The sequence below is a fragment of the Saimiri boliviensis genome, chromosome 13, assembly GCF_048565385.1.
Source record: "Saimiri boliviensis isolate mSaiBol1 chromosome 13, mSaiBol1.pri, whole genome shotgun sequence".
NCBI lineage: Eukaryota > Metazoa > Chordata > Mammalia > Primates > Cebidae > Saimiri > Saimiri boliviensis.
The window spans coordinates 32,365,156-32,382,556 of record NC_133461.1 but is presented as its reverse complement, the minus strand read 5'-3'; the positions used below and the strand labels follow the sequence as shown (position 1 = coordinate 32,382,556).

At 47.1% G+C, this 17,401-nt stretch overlaps 1 protein-coding gene across 3 annotated transcripts in view; it reads left to right on the top strand.

The window, feature by feature from the left end:
- The first annotated feature begins 1,189 nt into the window (after positions 1 to 1,189).
- The window catches only part of ARK2N (arkadia (RNF111) N-terminal like PKA signaling regulator 2N), a 102,201-nt gene continuing 85,989 nt past the window's right edge, over positions 1,190 to 17,401 (top strand). For 2 of the 3 annotated variants that reach the window (XM_010335409.3, XM_010335410.3), the window contains exon 1: positions 1,391 to 1,998. The gene's annotated coding sequence lies outside the window, so the exon portion shown is untranslated. The other variant, XM_074383522.1, reaches the window with a different exon arrangement.

Below are 17,401 nucleotides of genomic sequence, written 5' to 3'. Positions count from 1 at the left end.
TTGAGCCACCGCGCCCGGCCTTCAATAAAATTATCTTCTTTTTTTTTTTTTTTGAGACGGAGTTTCGCTCTTGTTACCCAGGCTGGAGTGCAATGGCGCAATCTCGGCTCACCGCAACCTCCGCCTCCTGGGTTCAAGCAATTCTCCTGCCTCAGCCTCCTGGGTAGCTGGGATTACAGGCATGTACCACCATGCCCAGCTAATTTTTTGTATTTTTAGTAGAGACGGGGTTCCACCATGTTGACCAGGGTGGTCTCGATCTCTTGACTTCGTGATCCACCCGCCTCGGCCTCCCAAAGTGCTGGGATTACAGGCTTGAGTCACCGCGCCCGGCAAAATTATCTTCTTAATTTATTTGTCTAATTAGGGATGGAAAACTCGCTCTCCTGTAGGCAGTCAGAAAAATGAGTGAAGTGGAGGAACTAAGGGGCCTGGTCTGAAGTGGGAGACTGATGTCAAGAGGAGTGTGGACCCAGGCTGTGAGGTTTTCTTTTCTCTTTTTTTTTTTTCTGAGATGGTCTTGCCTCATCACCCAGGCTGGAGTGCCATGGCACCATCTTGACTGCAACCTCTGCCTCACGGGTTCAAGCAATTCTCCTGCCTCAGCCTGCCGAGTAGCTGGGATTACAGGCGCGCGTCACCATGCCCCGCTATTGTTTTGCATTTTTAGTAGAGATGGGGTTTCACCATGCTGGCCAGGCTGGTCTCGAACTGCTGACCCTCATGATCCGCCCGCCTCGGCCTCCTAAAGTGCTGGTGTAATCTACAGGCTTGAGCCACCACACCTGGCCGTGAGATTTTCAGAATCTCCTCTTGACGGGTCTCATCCGAGGTTCCAGCACAGCTCTTTAAAGGTAAAGCTCGTTTACATTTTTATCCTCAAGGCTTTATTTTTTTCTATTTTTTTTTTTTTTTTTTCTCAAAATCCTGGAGTGCTTTGGGGGAGCGCGGGCCCTTGACCAGATCTTGAGTTGCGATTTGTGTCCTCAGCATCTCCTGCTCCTCCTCGGGAAGCCCTCCCCTCTGCCCGGCGCAGCTGGCCTGCGCCCTCCTTCCCTTTCTCGGGGTTCGGGTCCACCTCTTTCCCCCACACGACCGCAAATCGGAGGGCGACTGCAGAGACGGAATTCAGGGCGGAGCGGCGTCTGGGCCGCGGGCCCCGTCCCACCAGCAGGTGGCGGTCGATCTGCAAGGCCTGCAAGGTGCCCGGGCAGAAACTTGAGCAGATGTTGGTGCCGCTGCCCGAGAAGAGCTCAGCCAGTCTCCCCGAGCCCAGCTGCCGGCATCCGCGAAGAAGCGGGGACAGAAGGGCGCGGCCTCTCCGCTGAAGCGACTCCAGGATTCAGACAACCGCGAGCTGCTTTCGAAAGGGCTTCGGGAGGGGGTGAGTACTGAGGAGCGCCCAGAAAAGGGAGCGCCGTCCTTTGCTGAAGGCATTGTCCTTGGTTTGCATAGAGCGGCTTTCCCACTCCCCGGGACAGACATTTCTGGAAGGAGACGGCCTCAACACAAGGAGGGAACGCGGGAAAGAAGCCCGGGTAGCCGGCGCCTGCACGCACCGCGCTCTGCAGCGGGAGGAGCGCGGGTTCCATCGCGCCAGATGGCGCTGTCTGGCTTTTCCCGGGCCTCGGGCGCCAGTCTCCACAGGTCCCCGGCGCTGCGGCCGCTCTAGCCGGCCGACGCGGGCTCTGTGTTTCCGGGCGGAAGTGAGGCGCCGAGCGGAACAGCCTCTGGTGACATTTTCTTGGGGGCGGCGCGGACGACTGAAGGGACTTGGTGGTAGAGGCTGCGGAGGCGGCGAGGTTCACTTTGGTCCCGGCAGGGGCTCTGACCGCCACCCTCTGCTCGCCGCCGGCGCTTGTTCCGAGGAAGAGAAGGCGGCGGTGGCCGTCGCGTCCCCAGTCACCGCAGCGGGGAGAGTCCCGACCCGGGGGTCGTGCGTGCCCCGACGGGGCGCGCGGAGCGAGTGAGGAGGCACGGAGTCTCCGCGGAGTGCAGGTGAGGCGCGAAGGGGCGCAGGGCCGCGGCCTGGCTACTGGTAGAGTTGCGGGGCCCGGGCTGCGTCCCAGGGAGGGGTCGGGGCGACTCGGAGGGGTGCGGGCCGCGGTGAGGGCTCTGCGGCGTCCGGACGCTGGGGTCCTGGCGGCCCCGGCTTGTGGGCGCCGGGAACTCGCAGCCTGGCTTGGCGGCTGACGCTGGGGCATCGCATCGTTCCGATCTCCTTGCTCGTCCGCCGCTGGTGACCCTCGCGTCCTCCCGGCTCGGCAGAGTTGGCTCCGGCACCCCAAGCCCCCAGACTCGGGGGCCAGGTCGAGGCGAGTCCTTTTCCGGGGGTGCCGAGGGTTGGCTAGAGGTGCCGCAGTCCTCGGGCTGCGCGGGGAAGCGGTTTTGCGGCCCTGGAGTTGCCTTCACGCAACTTTGCGGCTCCCAGGCCCGCCGGGGAAGCTGGGGCAGCAACTCCGCCGGCTCCGCCAGCCGGGGTTCTGGCGCGGACGTCTGCCCCTGCAGGGGAGAGCTCTGGCGCCGCGGCCGCAGTGGCCTTGGAGAAGGGAGAAAAGGCTTTCCTAGGCTTGGCGCCGCCTGCCTCTCGGCGCTTCCATTGCCTTCGTTCGGCAGACGCCTCCCGTCAGTGCGAGAGATGTGTCAGGATCCAAAATTGACCTCTTCCAGGGAGTTTGTCAACTTTATTTCAAAACCGGCGAGGATGTACGCTGACGAACCCCAGGTTAAAGATATCGCCTTCCCGCACGCCATTCAATCTCACTTTTAAATTGTCTCCCTGCCCTACCTACCCAGCCCCCATCACAAAATTGATGCTCACAGGTTGAAGTAGAGAACATTGGTATGAGCCCTCCCAGATCCTTGAGCAGTTTCTGCTTGGATTGGCTTTTCCTTTTTTGCCTGACCTTTTGCTTTCTGAATCCTCCCACCCAGTAGAATTAAAATCCCACTGATAATACTTCGTCAAGGTTGGATCTCTTAATTACAAATACATCTGCCAGTTTTGCTTAGGTTATTGTGTAGTATCATTGGGCACATGCTAACAGTTTGAATCACTCCTTTTCTTCCCTTGCGGTATTTTAAGGATGGAAGCTATTAACTTTCTAATGTAGTTTTGCTGATCCTAGCAATCTAGATTCCTCCAGTAATCAGAGTATTGCCTTCTGGTTTAACAAGAATTTTTAGAGGCCTGTAATTGATAGTTAACTACCTGATGTCCTGAGGAGTCACATAGCTAACCAATTTTTTTTTTTTTTTTTAAACGAGTTTCATCATGTTGGCCAGGCTGGTCTTGAATTCCTGACCTCGTGATCTGCACTTGACCTCCCAAAGAGCTGAAATTACAGGCGTGAGCCACTGTGCCTGGCTCGCTAACCATTTTTAAGTAGAAAATTTAACATTTGGCCAAGTAATATGCTCAATACAATGTCTAGTTGAGTGCTTTGTGCACTGTAGGCACCCAATTAATATAAAATTATCAATTAAAATGGAATTCAGGAATTCAAGATGGAATTGACTGCAATGACCTGTATGCTCTAAAGAACCTTAGTGAAATTGTATGGAGTTGCATTTAATGAGAAATAAAAATATTTCTTACACATTTGTAAATCAGGTTTTTTTTTTTTTTTTTTTTTTTGAGACTGAGTCTCGTCTGTCACCCAGGCTGGAGTGCAGTGGTGTGATCTCAGCTCACTGCAACCTCAGCCTCCCGAGTAGCTGGGATAATAGGGGGCCACCACCACACCCGGCTAATTTTTGTATTTTTAGTAGAGACAGGGTTTCCCCATGTTGGCCAGGCTGGTCTCGAACCCCTGACCTCAAGTGATGCACCTACCTTGGCCTCTCAAAGTGCTGGGATTACAGGTGTGAGCCACAGTGCCTGGCCCAGGTTTCTTTAGAGTGCTTTTCAGTATAACTGTAATCTTAAAACCACACCTTATCCATAAGGTAAATGTAACTTCAAAATAGGTATATACAGTCTGAAAAACAAGGAGAGACTTCAAGATAGGTTATATCTAAAGGATCAACTGAATCAGATTTCTTTTTGAGATGGAGTCTCACTCTGTCGCCCAGGCTGGAGTGCAGTGGTGCGATCTAGGCTCACTGCAGCCTCCGCCTCCTGGGTTCTAGCGATTCTCCTGCCTCAACCTCCCGAGTAGCTGGGACTACAGGCACTTGTCATGAGGCCCACCTAATTTTTGTAATTTTTAGTAGAGATGGGGTTTCACCTTGTTGGCCAGGCTGGTTTCGAACTCCCGACCTCAGGTGATCCACCTGCCTCAGCCTCCCAAAGTGCTGGGATTACAGGCTCTAGCCACTATGCCCTGCCTGAATCAGATTTCTTTTTTTATTTTGAGACGGAGTTTTACTCTTGTTACCCAGGCTGGAGTGCAGTGGCGCGATCTCGGCTCACTGCAACCTCTGCCTCCTGGGTTCAGGCAATTCTCCTGCCTCAGCCTCCTGAGTAGCTGGGATTGCAGGCACGCGCCACCATGCTCAGCTAACTTTTTGTATTTTTAGTAGATACGGGGTTTCACCATGTTGACCAGGATGGTCTCCATCTCTTGACCTCGTGATCCACCCGCCTCAACCTCCCAAAGTGCTGGGATTACAGGCTTGAGCCACTGCGCCCGGCTTGAATCAGATTTCTTAATAGGAAAATTTTTTTTTCTGACACCTTTTTGTGAAAAATGGGATGAACTGGCTACTGGAGCTGGAAACTTTCCTTATCATTAGAAGTTCACAGTGTAGTTGTTACTAATTTTCTTTATATTACTTTAACATGCATTTATGTGAGAGTAACTGTCATAATACTCTTTGTTTTATGGTCTTCATGATTAATTCAAAATGAATATAAAGATATATTCAGCTCTATGTTCTAATTTAATGCATTTACTTTAGAACTGAGGGCTAATGTGTGTCCTTCAAAGGTTTCTTGTTCCTAATATTTTTTTCTTTTTTTGGAGACGGAGTTTCGCTCTTGTTACCCAGGCTGGAGTGCAATGGCGCGATCTCAGCTCACCACAACCTCCGCCTCCTGGGTCCAGGCAATTCTCCTGCTTCAGCCTCCTGAGTAGCTGGGATTACAGGCACGCGCCACCATGCCCAGCTAACTTTTTGTATTTTTAGTAGAGACGGGGTTTCACCATGTTGACCAGGATGGTCTCGATCTCTTGACCTCGTGATCCACCCGCCTCGGCCTCCCAAAGTGCTGGGATTACAGGCGTGAGCCACCGCGCTCGGCCTCTTGTTCCTAATATTAATAGTGACTTTGGTATGTTCAGTCTCTTTATTGTATGACTAGTAAATTTTGTGAGCTTGTGTAGTTACTCATTATACAGCAAGTTGTTTTGTTGAGATTCCCAATCTTACTGCTTTTTTTGACACGCGGATGAACAGACATGATTGATAGGCAATTTTAGTATTTTTTCTTCTTTTTTTTTAAAATTTGGAACTCATGTATACTAGAGACCCAAGCCTTACTTTGGCAAATCATCTTAGATCTTTTTCATTTTCTTGCATGTAACTGAGGATATGGAAATAACATGTATTCATGTTTACTGAATTGAAAGTACTTCAGAAATCCTGTAATAGATGAAAAATGTTGTGTTTTTTTTTTTTTAAGATAGACTTGCTCTGTCACCCAGGCTGGAGTGCAGTGGTGATCAGCCCACTGCAGCCTCAATCTTCAGAGCTCTAGCATTCCTCCCACCTCAGCCTCCTAAGTAGCTAGGACCACCAACTCACACAGCTATACCTAGTTAACTAAAAAAAAATTTTTTTTAGACAGCGTTTCACTCTTGTTGCCCAGGATGGAGTGCAATGGTGTGATCTCGGCTCACTGAAACTTCCCCCTCCCAGGTCCAAGCGATTCTTCTGCCTCAGCCTCCCGAGCAGCTGGGATTACAGGCGTGTGCCACCATGCCTGGCTAATTTTGTATTTTTAGTACGGTTGGGGTTTCTCCATGTTGGCCAGGCTGGTCTGGAACTCCTGACCTCAGGTGATTGGCCTACCTTGGCCTTCCAAAGTGCTGGGATTACAGGCATGAGCCACAGCACCTGGCTAATTTTTAAATTTTTTTGTAGAGATGGCATCTCCATATGTTACCCAGACTTGTCTTGAACTCTTGGGCTCAGGCAGTCCTCCAGCTTGGCCTCCCAAAGTGTTAGGAATACAGATATGAGCCACTGCACCTGGCCTAAATGTTGTATTTTTAATGTGTTCCTTTAAGGAATACTGATTTCAGTATCTTCTATTACTTTAGGAAAGAGTTTGGGACCAAATAAAGTTTCATGGGTTACTGTAATAATGTAGGCAAAATGACATACTTATGATAATTTGAATAAAAAGTTGTGAGACTATAAAAGCGGGGAAGAGCTATAGAGTAGGAGGATAGAAAATACAGTGACAAAATACTTGTGAGGGGTTGGACACAGTGGCTCACACCTCTAATCCCAGCACTTTGGGAGGCTGAGACAGGAGGATCAGTTGAGCTCAGGAGTTTGAGACCAGCCTGGGCAACATAGTGAGAGCCCACTTCTTTTTTTTTTTTTTTCTTTTTTTCAAGATGGAGTCTTGATCTTATTGCCCAGGCTGGAGTGAAATGGTGAAATCTCGGCTCACTGCAACCTCCACCTTCCAGGTTCAAACAATTCTCCTGCCTCAGCCTCCCAAGTAGCTGGGATTACAGGTGCTCACCACTATGCCTGGCTAATTTTTGTATTTTGTAGAGTTGGTGTTTCACCATGTTGGCTAGGCTGGTCTTGAACTACTGACCTCCTGTGATCCGCCTGCCTTCGCCTCCCAAAGTGCTGGGATTACAGGGATGAGCCACCAGGCCCGGCCTGAGATAGAGTCTTACTCTGTTGTCCATGCTGGAGTGCAGCGGTGAGATCTCGGTTCACTGCAACCTTTGCCTCCTGGGTTCAAGTGATTCTCCCATCTCAGCCTCCCAAGTAGCTGAGATTAAAAGCGACTGCCACCACGCCTGACTAATTTTTGTGTTTTTAGTAGAGACAGGGTTTCACCATGTTGGCCAGGTTGGTCTCGAACTCCTGACCTCAGGTGACCCACTTGCCCAGGCCTCCCAAAGTACTGGGATTATAGGAGTGAGCCACTGCGCCTGTCTGTGAGAGCCCATTTCTCTAAAAAGTAACAAATAAAAAAATTTAGCTGGGCTAGGTGTTGTTAATCTGTAGTTCCAGCTACTTGTGTGGCTGAGATGGAAGGATCGCCCCAGAGCAGCTACTTGCGGGGGCTGAGGTGTAAGGATAATGCAGGACGTTGAGGCTACAGTGAGCTGTGACTGGGCCACTGCACTCCAGCCTGGGTACAGAGTGAGACCTTGTCTCAATAATATTAATACTGATAATAATAATTTATGTGAAGCCTCTTTATTGTCACAACACTAATTTATTGATAGTTGTTTACTGTGTGCCGGCAGTGCTCTAGTTGCAGCAGTGCTCTTATGCAGTGGTGAATAAGAGCAACAAGACCTCCTGGTGCTTAAGGAGCTTAGACATTTAAACCTGAGGTTTGAGTTGGATTTCTAGGTGAGCATGCCAGGCTAGGGCAGCCTAACCAAAGTCATGAGTCTCAGTGCTCTTGAATGGTTAAGTGGGGCCAGCGCCTTGAGGTTTCAGAAGGAATGGGTAGAGCAGTTGGAGACAGGGCAAAGTTGCAAAGGTACCTTTTTAGTCTGCTAATGGGTTGAGAATTTTCTTCTTCTTATTTTCTGCATCTTCTTACATTTTCTTGCAGGGAATTTTCTTCTTTTAGGAGGAAAAAATTCCAGGCAAAATATGAAGAATGAGATGGACATTCTTTTTTCTTTTTTTTTTTTTGAGATGGAGTTTTGCTCTTGTTGCCCAGGCTAGAGTGCAGTGGCACGATTATGGCTCATCACAACCTCTGCCTCCTGGGTTCAAGTGATTCTCCTGCCTCAGCCTCCCGAGGAGCTGGGATTACAGGCATGTGCCACCACACCCAGCTATTTTTGTATTTTTAGTAGAGACGAGGTTTCTCCATGTTGATCAGGCTGGTCTCAAACTCCTGACATCAGGTGATCTGCCTGCCTCGGCCTCCCAAAGTGCTGAGATTACAGGCATGAGCCACTGTGCCTGGCCGACATTCCTTTTTAAAGATTTTTCTGGGGCTGGGCATGGTGGTTCATGCCTGTAATCACAGCAGGATGGGAGGCTGAGGTGGGTGGATTGCTTGAGCCCAGGAGGCCAGCCTGGGCAACATGGTGAAACCCTGTCTCTACAGAAAAATTAAAATTATGTGCCTGTAGTCCCAGCTACTCAGGAGGCTGAGGTGGGAGGAGCACTTGAGCCCAAGAGTTTGAGGCTTCAGTGAGTGGTGATCATGCCACTGCATGAGACTCTTTCTCAAAAAAATAACAAAAATATTTTTCTTTATCCGAAAGTTGAGTGAATATAAATTTATTTATTTATTTTTGAGATGGAGTCTTTTTCTGTTGCCCGAGTTGGAATGCAGTGGCACGATCTTGGCTCACTGCAAAGTCTGCCTCTCAGGTTCAAGCAATTTTTCTGCTTCCCAGGTTCAAGCAATTTTCCTGCCTCAACCTCCTGAGTACCTACAGGTGCACACTGCCACACCCAGCTAACTTTTGTATTTTTAGTAGAGAGGGAGTTTCACCATGTTGGTCAGGCTAGTCTTATGATCTGCCTGCCTTAGCCTCCCAGAGTGCTGGGATTACAGGTGTGAGCCACTGTGCCTGGCCTTTTTTTTTTTTCTTTTTTAGATGGAGTCTCGCTCTGTCACCTAGGCTGGAGTGCAGTGGCAGCATCTCAGCTTACCGAAACCTCTGCCTTCTGAGTTCAAGTGATTCTCCTGCCTCAGCCTCCCAGGTAGCTGGGACTACAGGCACTTGCCACCACACCCAGCTAATTTTTTATATTTTTGGTAGAGATGGGGCTTCACCATGTTGGACAGGCTGGTTTTGAACTTCTGACGTCAAGTGATCCGCCTGCCTTGACCTCCCAAAGTGCTGGGATTACAGGTGTGAGCCACTGCACCCGGCCCAGTTAATATAGATTTTGTTTTTTTTTTTTTTTTTTTTTTTTTTGAGACGGAGTTTCGCTCTTGTTACCCAGACTGGAGTGCAATAGCGCGATCTCGGCTCACCGCAACCTCGGCCTCCTGGGTTCAAGCAGTTCTCCTGCCTCAGCCTCCTGAGGTGCTGGGATTACAGGCATGTGCCACCATGCCCAGTTAATTTTTTTTGTATCTTTAGTAGAGACGGGGTTTCACCATGTTGACCAGGATGGTCTCGATCTCTTGACCTCGTGATCCACCCGCCTCAGCCTCCCAAAGTGCTGGGATTAGAGGCTTGAGCCACCGCGCCCGGCTGATTTTGTTGGTTTTATTTATTTTGGTTTGATTTATTTTGATTTCTTGGTCATCAGATTAAATAAATGTGATAGTTATTTTTCTTTAGTTGTCAAATTCCAGTCTTGGTTTTGAATTTGACTGTTGTCATGATACTTTTCTAAATCCTTTTAGCCTTTATCTTTACTTGTATGTCCTTTCCTTACTCTTTCAGAACTCTTAAGATTCCACTTAAAGTAAAGAAGCAGTGTTTTTTGCTTCTGTGTGGGCAGCTTCTCTCAGCAGAAGTGGGATTGATGTTTAGTCAGTCAGTTTTCACATGCAGCCTACAGGGCCTTGTAAAAGTAAGGAGAAGGGTGAAACTAAAAAGTATCTTGCTTTTTAAAGTTCTCTTCTATATTCCTCAACTACTAGGAGAGGAAACTATGTCATCTGTGTATTATATAGAGTTACCAGAACATATTTGTAGCAGCTGATAATAATAAATGTGATTTTAAAAATAGTATAACTGAGATTTGATTAGTTGTTAGGATTTGTGGCTTTGATTTATAGTGTTTTAAGTTTTCTTTCATGTCTATTCAAAATAAGGGACCGGCCGGGCGCGGTGGCTCAAGCCTGTAATCCCAGCACTTTGGGAGGCCGAGGCGGGTGGATCACGAGGTCGAGAGATCAAGACCATCCTGGTCAACATGGTGAAACCCCGTCTCTACTCAAAAAATACAAAAAATTAGCTGGGCATGGTGGCACGTGCCTGTAATCCCAGCTACTCAGGAGGCTGAGGCAGGAGAATTGCCTGAACCCAGGAGGCGGAGGTTGCGGTGAGCCGAGATCGCGCCATTGCACTCCAGCCTGGGTAACAAGAGCGAAACTCCGTCTCAAAAAAAAAAAAAAGAATCTCTGTTTTAAATAATTCTTGATTTACACTGATAGTGCTTTTGAGTACTTTAGAGAGTCTCTCATTAGCCACAGTGCTTTTTTTTTTTTTTCTTTTTTGCGTTTGGTGACTTTCTAAGCTTCTTATTTGATGCCAGTTTATTCACAGCCCTGGTGCAGGTCCAGGTACATGCCAGAAGTGGTAATATCTGCAATATGAAGTGATTTGAGCAGCCATGATCACTTTTGGCCTATTTATAGAGCTTATATCAGTGGAGAAAAGGGTGGCTGGCAAGCAAGCAAAGCTGCTCTCTGGTGGTTGCAGTCTCACAATTTATATTTAATTTTGGGGAGACCAAATTCAGCACATTATGGACAGATCCATTCAGCTATATTAATGTTAGTGTTCCCTTTCTGTACTCTTAACTTTTTAGCACTCTAGTTTCCCAGTCAGCTTCACTGTTGAAGAAAAGAAAACTGAAAAACTTCTCCCATTAAAAATAATAATAATAATAATAAGGCCGGGCGCGGTGGCTCAAGCCTGTAATCCCAGCACTTTGGGAGGCCGAGGCGGGTGGATCACGAGGTCGAGAGATCGAGACCATCCTGGTCAACATGGTGAAACCCCGTCTCTACTAAAAATACAAAAAATTAGCTGGGCATGGCGGCACGTGCCTGTTATCCCAGCTACTCAGGAGGCTGAGGCAGGAGAATTGCCTGAACCCAGGAGGCAGAGGTTGCGGTGAGCCGAGATCGCGCCATTGCACTCCAGCCTGGGTAACAAGAGCGAAACTCCGTCTCAAAAAAAAAAAAAAATAATAATAATTCCTTAATATCTTATGATAGTGTTCATATTTCTCTGTTATCTCATAAATGTGTCAGATCAAGAGTCAAATAAGGTCTCATCATTGTTTTGTAATCTGTAGGTTCCCCCTCCATTTCTTTTCCCTAGCAGATTATTTGTTACAAAAGAAGTTTCCTCAGCCTGGATTTAGCAGTTACATTCCTTTGGATTCCGGTGGTGGTGGTGGTGGTGGTGGTGGCAGCGGTGGTGGCGGTGGCGGCGGTGGTAAAAGTTTTTCTCTGACCCCTGAGTTTGTTGTTAATTGGTCTTAGATTTAGAATCTTGATCAGATTGTTTCTATCATATATTTTCTCTCTCTTGCTTCTTTTGCAGGGGATGGGGGAATACTTTATAGATGGTACTTGCATCAGGAGTTGCATATTTGGTTCTCTGTTAAGTTAGTAGCTGTTGGTGATCATTGCCCAGTTTTGTTATTTACTCATAATTCTTCACTGTGAGTGGGGCATACCCTCTCATCATTCCCAGTTTGATTCTTTCATAATTGTTTATAGTTTCTTAAAACTTTTTTTTTTCCCTTGAGTCTCGCTCTGTTGTCCAGACTGGAGTACAGTGGCGCGATCTCAGCTCACTGCAACCTTCGCCTCCTGGATTCAAGCAATTCTCCTGCCTCAGCCTCCTGAGTAGCTAGGATTGTGGGTGTGCCACCACTCCTGGCTAATTTTTATTTTATTTTTTTGAGATGAGTGTTGCGCTATCACCCAGGCTGGTGTACAGTGTTGCAATCTCAGCTTTCTGCAACCTCTGCCTCCTGGGTTCAAGCGATTGTTTTGCCTCAGCCTCCTGAGTAGCTAGGATTACAGGCGCCTGCCACCATACCTTGCTAATTTTTTGTATTTTTAGTAGAGACAGGGTTTCACTATGTTGGCCAGGCTGGTCTAGAACTCTTAACCTTGTGATCTGGAGGTCTTGGCCTCCCAAAGTGCTGGGATTACAGGTGTGAGCCACTGCACCCAGCAATTTTTGCATTTTTAATACAGATGGGATTTCACTAGGTTGGCCAGGCTGGTCTTCTCAACTCCTGACCTTGTGATCCACCTGCCTCGGCCTCCCAAAGTTCTGGGATGACAGGTGTGAGCTACTGCACTCGGCCTCAAAACCAAAATTTGTGGCCAGGTGTTGTGGTTCACACTTGTCATCTCAGCACTTTAGGAGGCCAAGGTGGACAGATCGCTTAAACACAGGAGTTCAAGACCAGCCTGGGCAACATGGTGAGAGTCTGTCTCTTCTAAAGATACAGCAATTAGCTGGGCTTGGTGTTGTATGCTTATAGTCCCAGCTACTTGGGAGGCTGAGGTGAGAGAATCACCTTAGCCTAGGAAGTTGAGGCTGTAATGAGCTGTGATCCTGCCACTATACTCCAGCCTGCGAGATGGAAGTGAGACCCTGTTAAAAAAAAAAAAAAGTAGGAAGATTAGTATTATGAATGCAATGGAGCCTCTTCCTAGAATTGAATGTGTGAGGGGAGGGGCCTTCATTTGAATTTTAGTAAGATTCTGCGTTTCTACCTCATTTTGTGTTTATATAGCTAAAGATAATTTAGTTTCATAGTGTCTGATTCTTGAATATTTATGTATAGATACACAATCACTTTATATACAGTATTTAAAGGTAAGGAAACAGCTTTACTAAGCTGTTAGCAGTTGAGTCAGTTTTTGTATTGGTTTTATATAAGAAGATAAAAGGGAAGTTACTCTGAGAACTCATTGATTCTCTGTAATGAAATATATTTTCATATACAAATGAATAGTACTTTTAAGCAAACAAGTGGTTTCATTAGTGGTCTTGGTTAAAAAGACTCAGTTCATCAATTCAACAAATATTTATTAGATATTCATTATGAGTTAGGAGCTGTGAGTGAACTGTTACCATGATCCCTGTTTCCCTGTTTGCATTGGAGATTGCATTATAGTGGGTTGAGGGAGTAAGTAAAGACATTTACACATATAATTTGTTTCTTTTCAGTTGCCTTTTTCACAATGTGCTGTTTATTCTTCTCCCTCATGTATAAATTTAACTCTTAATTTCTTGGGCTTAAATTTCCTCTAATATTGCTCTGTGTTCATGCATGTGCGTGCGTGTGTGCCACAGTCAGAAAAATCAAACCTGGGAGACGGAGGTTGCATTGAGCTCTGATTTGTGCTACTGCACTCTAGCCTGGATGATAGAGCTAGACTGTCTCAAAAAAAAAAAAAAATTTTTTTTTCCTGGATGATTACTAGTATTGTGATTGTCTTCCACCATTGTCACTGTACTTTATTGTGATGGCTAACTTGTCTGGCTGAAATAACTTTTAAGTCTTTTTGTGACAATTGCTAAACCCAGCAGGAAGAGGCACACAATACCTTTGGAAAGCCTTGCTTCATTCTAGTTTTATCTTCATGCGTTGCAATTTGTCTCTTGGTTTAAAGTCTGCATATTCCCTATCCTCAGTTCTTGTTTTTATTTAAAAAACTGAGCAAGGCTGGGTATGCCTCCCCGGTTCAAGCGAGCAATTCTCCTGCCCCATCCTCCCGAGTAGCAGAGATTACAGGCATGTGCCACCACGCCTGGCTAATTTTTGTATATTTAATACAGACGGGGTTTCTTCATGTTGGTCATGCTGGTCTCGAACTCCTGACCTCAGGTGATCTGCCCCCCTCAGCCTGCCAAAGTGCTGGGATTATAGTTGTGAGCCACCGTGCTGGCCTGAGGGTGGTGGTTTTAAAAGACCTGCAGCTGATTGTTGTGAATTCTGTTTTTTTTTTTTTTTGGAGACAGAGTTTCGCTCTTGTTACCCAGGCTGGAGTGCAATGGCGCGATCTCGGCTCACCGCAACCTCTGCCTCCTGGGTTCAAGCAATTCTCCTGTCTCAGCCTCCTGAGTAGCTGGGATTACAGGCACACACCACCATGCCCAGCTAATTTTTTGTATTTTTAGTAGAGACGGGGTTTCACCATGTTGACCAGGATGGTCTCGATCTCTCGACCTCGTGATCCACCCGCCTCGGCCTCCCAAAGTGCTGGGATTACAGGCTTGAGCCACCGCGCCCGGCCCGTGAATTCTGTTTTTTTAACCTTGCTCCCAACTATTAGAGAACTTACTACTATTTTTTTTTTTTTTTTTTTCAGATAAGAGTTTGCTTTTGTTTCCCAGGCTGGAATGCAATGATACGATCTCGGCTCACCCCAACCTCTGCCTGTCAGCTTCAAGCGATTCTCCTGCCTCAGCCCCCAGAGTAGCTGGGATTATAGATGCCCACCGCCACGCCTGGCTAATTTTGTATTTTTAGTAGAGAGGAGGTTTCTCCATGTTGGTCAGGCTGGACTCGAACTCCTGACCTTAGGTGATCCACCTGCCTGGGCCTCCCAAAGGGCTGATATTACAGGTGTGAGCCACCATGCCCGGCCAATTTACTACTATTTAAAAAATGACGGGACATGGTGGCTCACATCTGTAACCCCAGCACTTTGGGAGGCCCAGGCAGGTAGACCACCTGAAGTCAAGAGTTTGAGACCAGCCTGACCAACATGGAGAAACCCTATCTCTACTAAAAATACAAAAATCAGCTGGGTATGGCAGACGCCTGTAATCCCAGCTACTTGGGAGGCTGGGGCAGGAGAATCACTTGAACCTGGGAGGTAGAGGTTGCAGTGAGCCGAGATGGCGCATGGCACTTCAGCCTGGGCAACAGAGGGAGAGTTTTTCTCAAAAAAAAAAAAAAAAAAAAAAAAAAAAAAGGCAATAGATGCCATCCATAATGTTTTTATATAGTAACTGTCTTTTCTTTTCTTTTTTTTTTTTTTGAGACGGAGTTTCGCTCTTGTTGCCCAGGCTGGAGTGCAATGGCGCGATCTCAGCTCACCGCAACCTCCGCCTCCTGGGTTCAGGCAATTCTCCTGCCTCAGCCTCCTGAGTAGCTGGGATTACAGGCACACGCCACCATGCCCAGCTAATTTTTAGTATTTTTAGTAGAGACGGGGTTTCACCATGTTGACCAGGATGGTCTCGATCTCTTGACCTTGTGATCCACCCCTCTCGGCTTCCCAAAGTGCTGGGATTACAGGCTTGAGCCACCGCGCCCGGCTTCTTTTTTTTTTTTTTTGAGATGGAGTTTCGCTCTTGTTACCCAGGCTGGAGTGCAATGGCGCGATCTCGGCTCACCGCAACCTCCTCCCCCTGGGTTCAGGCAATTCTCCTGCCTCAGCATCCTGAGTAGCTGGGATTACAGGCACGTGCCACTATGCCCAGCTAATTTTTTGTATTTTTACTAGAGACGGGGTTTCACCATGTTGACCAGGATGGTCTCGGTCTCTTGACCTCGTGATCCACCTGCCTCGGCCTCCCAAAGTGCTGGGATTATAGGCATGAGCCACTGCGCCCGGCCTTTTTTTTTTTTTTTTTTAAACAGTGCTAGACTCTGTCACCCGGCTGGAGTGTAATGGTGCCATCTTGGCCCACTGCAACCGCTGCCTCCCGATTTCAAGGGATTCTCCAGCCTCCGCATCCTGAGTAGCTGGGGTTACAGGTGCCTGCCACCACACCTGGCTGACATTTTTATTTTTAGCAGAGATGGGGTTTCATCATGCTGGCTAGGCTGGTCTCAAACTCCAAAACTCAGGCAATCTGCCTACCTCGGCCTTCCAAAGTGCTGGGATTACATGAGTGAGCCACCTTGCCTGGCTGATAACTGTCTTAAAGGCAGAAATTTCTATTTTTTTTGGAGCTAACTATATTCTTGTGGGTGGTCTCTTGACTTTGGTTTATTTAAAGATTTAAAGTTCCATTCTTTTTTTTTTTTGGGACAGAGTTTTGCTCTTCTTGCCCAGGCTGTAGTGCAATGGTATGATCTTGGCTCACCGCAACCTCTGCGTCCTGCATTCAAGTGATTCTCCTGCCTCAGCCTCCTGAGTAGCTGGGACTACAGGCACGAACCACCATGCCCAGCTAATTTTTATATTTTTAGTAGAGACGAGGAATTGACCAGGCTAGCCTTGTGATCTGCCCACCTCAGCCTCCCAAAATGCTGGGATTACAGGCGTGAGCCACCACACCCGGCCTAAAGTTTCATTCTTATAAGAAGTACCCAGTTTGGCTGGGCGTGGTGGCTCACGCCTGTAATCCTGGCACTTTGGGAGGCCAAGGTGGGTGGATTGCCTGAGTCAAGAGTTCAAGACCAACCTGGCCATCATGGTGAAACCCCATCTTAAAAAAAAAAAAAAATTAAAAAGAAGTGCCCAGTTTCCTTGATTTCTGGTGCTATGATAGTACATAATTTTTGAGTCATAGATTCAGTAATAAACATACATGGTTGAATGGTTGAATATTTAAACTGTAAGTCAGCCAACAGTTTTTGTGTTTTCAAGCTCAGCCTATTAAAAAATAACTTTAAAAAGTTGTTTAGACTGCTGTGAGGCTAAACTGTAACTCTCTTGCTAAGTAACTCCCTCGCTTAATAACTTCCTCTTCCAGCCGGGCGCGGTGGCTCAAGCCTGTAATCCCAGCACTTTGGGAGGCCGAGGCGGGTGGATCACGAGGTCAAGAGATCGAGACCATCCTGGTCAACATGGTGAAACCCCATCTCTACCAAAAATACAAAAAATCAGCTGGGCATGGTGGTGCATGCCTGTAATCCCAGCTACTCAGGAGGCTAAGGCAGGAGAATTGCCTGAACCCAGGAGGCGGAGGTTGTGGCGAGCCAAGATTGCGCCATTGCACTCCAGCCTGGGTAACAAGAGAGAAACTTCATCTCAAAAAAAAAAAAAAAAAAAAAAAAAAGACTTCCTCTTCCTTCCCTGTATGGTTTAGTTCTCCTTTTATTGATTAACTGTTTGGCATGTGTTGGGCATAATTTTAAGTAAGCACAGTATGGAAAACTATGTATTTTTCTTGAAATATAATATTGAAGATAACAGGAATAGTGGTTTTGTGGTTTATATAAAATAAAACAATGGATGTTTTATTTTTAGGGAAAGTTATCAAATCAGTAATCACTTAAATTTATAAAGTGGCTTAGTATTTGTGATTGAAAGATTGCTAGTTCATACTAGTTAAGCCTTAGAGCTAAGCAAGGATATAATACATTGATTACATTTCATGTGCCTGCTTGTTTGAAAAAATAGTTCATTTGGCTGGGCGTGGTGGCTCAAGCCTGTAATCCCAGCACTTTGGGAGGCCGAGGCGGGTGGATCACGAGGTCAAGAGATCGAGACCATCCTGGTCAACATGGTGAAACTCCGTCTCTACTAAAAATACAAAAAATTAGCTGGGCATGGTGGCTTGTGCCTGTAATCCTGGCTACTCAGGAGGCTGAGGCAGGAGAATTGCCTGAA